Source organism: Micropterus salmoides, unplaced genomic scaffold, assembly GCF_014851395.1.
Source record: "Micropterus salmoides isolate LMB-PRFRI ecotype aquatic unplaced genomic scaffold, ASM1485139v1 Ms_hic_scaffold_753, whole genome shotgun sequence".
NCBI classification, from domain to species: domain Eukaryota; kingdom Metazoa; phylum Chordata; class Actinopteri; order Centrarchiformes; family Centrarchidae; genus Micropterus; species Micropterus salmoides.
Window position 1 is genome coordinate 63,263 of NW_024044519.1, and position 6,000 is coordinate 69,262.

A 6,000-nucleotide genomic window follows, 5' to 3' on the forward strand; every position below is an offset into this window, starting at 1 on the left:
ATATATGTATTCATAATTATTTAAGAGTTTTAACAGATGACTCTTAAATAGCTCAAAGAAATTAAATCATACAAGAATGGAATTATTTATCATACATTTATATAAAAAAATCCCCCTCTCCCGCCTTGCGGGGTGGTATGTGTCATCCTCAAGCTCGGGTCCTCTACCAGAGGCCTGGGAGTTTGAGGGTTCTGCGCAGTAACTTAGCTGTTACTAGGACTGCACTCTTCTGGACAGAGACCTCTGATGTTTTACCTGGAATCTGCTGGAGCCACTCTCCCAGTTTGGGGGCCCCCAGTGCTCCGATTACCACTGGCACCACTGTTGTTTTTGCTCTCCACATCTTTTCTAGCTCCCCTTTAGCCCTTTGTATTTTTCAAGCTTCTTCTTGATGTTGCTGTCACTTGGGATCACTCCTCCTATCACTGCTCCCTTCTTCTGCTGTTTGTCGATCAACACGATGTCTGGTTGGTTAGCCATCACCAGTTTGTCAGTCTGGATCTTGAAGTCCCACAGGATCTTAGCTCGGTCATTCTAACCTATTTTAGGAGGCGTCTTCCATTTTGACCTTCCAGCCCATACTCATGGCAGATGTTCCTGAACACTATGACAGCTACCTTGTTATGGCGTTCCATGTACGCACTTCCTGCCTGCATCTTGCACCCTGCTGTTATGTGCTGTACTGTCTCAGGGGCCTCCTGTCTGCACCTGGGGTCCTGCCTGGTGTGGTAGACCCCAGCCTCTATTGATCTTGTACTGAGTGCCTGTTCTTGTGCCGCCATGATTAGTGCTTCTGTGCTGTCCTTCAGTCCAGCCTTTTCCAGCCACTGGTAGGATTTCTTGATATCAGCCACTTCTTCTATTTGTCTGTGGTACATGCTGTGCAGCGGCTTGTCTCTCCATGAAGGTTCTTCGTCTTCCTTGTCCTCACCCTCGGGTTTCTGCTGCCTGAGGTATTCACTAAGCCCTTCATCTTTGGGGGCCATCTTCCTGATGTACTCCTGTATCTTCGTCGTTTCATCCTGGACAGTGGTCTTGACACTCACTAGCCCTCGGCCTCCCTCGCTACGCTTGGTGTACAGTCTCAGGGTGCTGGATTTGGGGTGAAACCCTCCATGCATTTTGAGGAGCTTTCTTGTCTTCATGTCAGTGGCCTCTATCACCTCCTTTGGTCAGTTCATTATACTAGCGGGCTATCTGATGACTGGCACTGAACACTGTCTGTGTTGATGGCTCGGATCTTGTTTTTCCCATTCAGCTGACTTTTCAGGACCTGCCTCACTCCCTGTAGGTATTTGGGCGTGGCGGACTTCCTTGCTGCCATCCTCATCTTCCCTCTTATATATAAATATATACATATATATAAAAATATAAATATATATATAAGCTTAATTTTATATTATTTATTTTCAGGAGTTGATAAATAAATAAATATACCTGTACCTCTATCTGCTTGTTCAGGACTGAGTGAAAACCAAAATAAACTCTCTTCTATTCATTGTATAATATTTAATAATATTCCAGAAAATCTTACATAATATATTGTGAATTATCTTGATGTTGTTCCAAGATGTTTTTTACTCTCAGCCCTCATTTTAAACCTGTAGTTTTCGTACTACAGTTTCTGACAGTACTTCTATCTGTTTTGTGCTGCTGCTGTCAGGATTATAACTGTCACACTGCTGCCCTCTAGTGTCTGCAACAACAACACACTGCCTCTCCAACTGATACTACCTTACAGAAATATTGTGAGCCAGGTTCAGGTGTTATGAAGAAGTTTCGAAGCCTGATGAAGACTTAAAATAGCATGGTTTAATGAGACTCAGCTGAGGAGATGCAGTGCCTGAATCTGTGTGAACACGTGGAATGCCGACACTAAACCTGAAGAATACTTCCTGTCTGTCTGTAATGAAACAAACCAGAGATAATCTGGACCTTGGGTTACCTAACAAATGGATAACAGAGCTTCATTATCAAGTCAGCTGAGTCAGTCAGTCAACAAGCAGACAGAGAAAAGACTCATGAGTCTGAGCTACATTTTGGAGAGTGGCTGGCTGTCACCTTTGGCTTACTTTAGCTCAGCAGTTGACCCTATAATGACCTGGTGAAACCTGAGTCACAGTATCCATAAATTATTCACTAACAACTACTACTGCTATTAATACTAATACTGCTCCAACTGCTGTACTGCTGTTACTGTGTACATCAAGTCCTTCACACTGCCGCCCTCTAGTGGCTGCAACACACTGACTCACACACAAGGCCTTTACTACTACTACTACTATTACTACTACTACTATTACTACTACTACTACTACTTCTATTACTATTACCAGGCAGTACTACTCCTACTGTGGCTGCTGCTGCCTCTACTATTACTAATAGGACTTCTGCTTATGTGCTGCAACTAACTGACTGGACCTTCAATGTCATTTAACCGGTTTTAATTAATTGATTAATCATCCACAAAGATGAATTGATTTAAAAATGTTTTATATTGATTAACTATTCACTTAATCAAATCATTGCATGCTTCTACCAATTCAGCATCAGCTGCTGCCAGGAATAAAACACAACTCCTTCAAGCTGTGGTCCATTTGTGCATTTGTTACCTGCTCCTGTATTTTTGGTTCCTGACTGTTGGTGTGCCCTCTTGGATTTGTTTGACTGTTGATTTTTTTGTATGCTAAAAGAGTACACTATTACGATCAGTATGTAGTATAATATAATTTGTATGAAGTGTGCATTTGGAAGTAATGTAGCTCACTAGTGGCTACAACAACACACGGCTTCACTCACGAGGCATTTCACTGCTGCTGCTGCTTCAGCTCCTGTTACCAAGCCCTTCCTGAAGTACCTCAACAACTATTGGATGGATTGTGATGAAATGTGTTTCTGTTTCCGGCTCTGACAAAGTAGCCTCTAGTCATGTTTGTATGAGGACTTGTTGGCTCTCATCAACACCAAGTGTAAACTGTAAAGTTCACCTTTGATGGCTAAAATCCCCATAAATAAAGTCCACGGACGGGCCGTGAGTTGATGAGTGTGTACAGCAGCAGATATGAATCTGTTCTCAGTGGTTATTGGGACTCATAAAAAACTGTTCAACAGCCAATCAGCACTTCCTTTCCTACAGCAGACAGGCTGTGTGGGTTTCTGCTCTGCAGCCTCCCCACCGCTAGCTGCACTTTTTCACATTAATAACACAATGACAGTTACAACCATCGACTCTGGTTAAATAATCATTCCAGGAAGTTCAGTTTGATTTCAGCGCTCAGTACTCACTGTCTCAGCTTTGATCTGTGTTATTAATCTGTGAGAGAAACAGCTCAAATCCTGAACTCAGAGCTGAGAAGCTGAAATAAAATGAGATATATTCAACCTCCTGCAGTCTGCTCTGATCCCACTTTATTACCTCACACTGAAACAGCAGCAGGCAAAATCCCATTGTTGGTTATTTTAGTGAAGAAAAAAAAAGTGAGTCAAAGTGTTTAACTGACTTAAGAGGATTTTGATTTTGCTGTCTCCTCAGGTGCAATATTAATAACAATATGTCGTCGATCTGTTATCATTCATCAGACCAACAGAACACAAACCAGTCAGACAGAAGCACAAACCACAGAGACAAACAAGTCATCTTGTTGTTTCCCCTCAAAAAAGTCTTTTTTAAGTAGATCTAGAGCAACCATGTTGGTTCTCCTCAGGACTTACACACATATCTACACTGATGTAGTGTGAAATTCTGGTATAGACACTGATAAAAACCTGAACATGTCGCTGTGGCTGTAGACAAGACACAAAACTGCTTAAATTTAAAATAATACATCTCAGGAGGTTAAGCTTTTGGTCAGGGTTTAAATTGATGGAAAACAACGTCCTGGTTATTTAATTATTGATTATAGAGATTACACAATAATGTTGTATCCAGGCTTTTCATTGATTCTTTAAGGGTGACAGTTTACTGACAGTTTCTTCAACATAACCATAACTTTTAACATATTACAACATGATAGCATATGTGAGAATGGATCATAGCATGCATATATTTTATACAACATCAATTCAAAGACAAGTTAGAATTTGAGTGTAAATTATGTCATTCATGACTTCTGTATTCTGTTCTTCTGTATTTTATTTGTGAAGCTTTCTGTGATTCTGTCTTTTAATGTGTTGCATAAATATAAATCTTGAACTGAACCTGGTGACACACCCACACCTGCTGACTTGTATATAACAGCTATATGTTTATGTTTGCTCATCCTTGTTTAGTTTTGCTGTCCTTGTTTAGCTGTGTGCTTATGTTCTTATGTCTTGTACGTTTGTTATTTTGTGAAAGTATGTTAAAAGCTACTTATAACCAGTGTCAAATGATTTGTAGCTGTCAACATACATGGCCAATGAAGCTGATCCTGGTTCTAATTATTTAATATGAAGCCAAAATGAAATTCATAAAAAACAAGGATGTTTATAAAATTCAGACACTGTGATTTTTCAGTTTATTAAGAAAGTCACATTGAAAGATTTTAACAAACCTGCCACACTCTGCATCATGTATTAAAAAGAGACACATGAGAAGAAAAATACTGTAAACTATAAAATATCTAGTAGGCAGCTAATGCTTCATGGAAATAAACGAGAGCATCAAAATAACAATATATCACAGAATTTACACTCAGTAACTGCAAATATATGCGTGTGTATATTTTTAGGATGACTGTATCTAACTTGTTCACATCATAACTTACATTTCTGACGGCTGATCGAAGTGATCAATGAGTTGAATTGATGAGATCTGATGGAAAGAAAAGGCGAGCAGAAAACAGTCAGTCATCATGTGTGCAGCCGGTGGACGGTCCCTTGTTTCTGAGGATTCACAGCAGAGGGAGTCCACAGCAGTACACCAGACTCTTCACTATCAGCACTGTGTACAGCAGCCAGAGCAGCTTCACCCTGCACTGAGACTGGAAGGACATTGATGGTGAAAGTGATGGTGGACGTGATGGTGGAAGAGCTGGAACCTCTGAAACAGAAAAGGAGTCAGAAAGAAATGTCAGTCCTCTGCTCCTCTGCTCTCTTTGACAGCGTCTCCACATGAAGCTGAATCTCTGCTGAACACAGTCACCAAGCCTTCATTACCTTGTTCTGTTTGGGCCTTCACTACCCCCCCCTCGTGCTGGACGTAGCAGCGGTATTTATACGTGTAGAGAGCGTCCCGATCAATCACTCTGATGGCGGCGGTGCGTCCCGACTCTCTGAGCTCCAGCTGCTCCTCCTCAGCAGGTGCCTGCTCCTCCGTCAGACTGTTCTCCTTTCGTCTTTTCCAGGAGAAGCGGACCAGAGGAGGAAACATGTTTGAGGCCACACACAGCAGGGAGCTCTTCCCCTCATGGTGGGCTCTGGATGCTGCTGGGTACACGCTCACCACGGGCTTCACTACCTGCTCATCTGAAGCTTGACAGCAGCAACAAGCAGCACAGACACACATTCACACAGTCAACAGCAGCTTCCAGCACTGCATTCAGTCTGATCCTGGAAACTACATGGACTCTGATCACTGAGCTCCTCATCAATACAGCACACAGTTCACTACATGGACTGGATTCACCTTCATATCACACACACGCATCATGTATAATAATAATAATATGTTATATGAGTTAAGAAAGTAAAGTTACTTACATAGCAGTTCATAAAATATACTGTATTCATATAATATAATATAATTATGAAACGTGTGTGTATGAAATTAAATGTTAATTTTAAAATTACATGTTTTATATTAGGGAAAATATCCATATTATATAAAGGTAAGTTTTACTTTCGCATTAAAGAAATTGTAATTTTAATGATAATGTTTATAACATATTGTAAATTTAATATTGTACACTCTAACCACTAAAAAAGCTTTTTATTCATATATATTTTATTAATATATATTTCATAATTTTTAAAACCAATTAACATGATATATTCAGATTTATGAGTAAAAAGACTTATTAA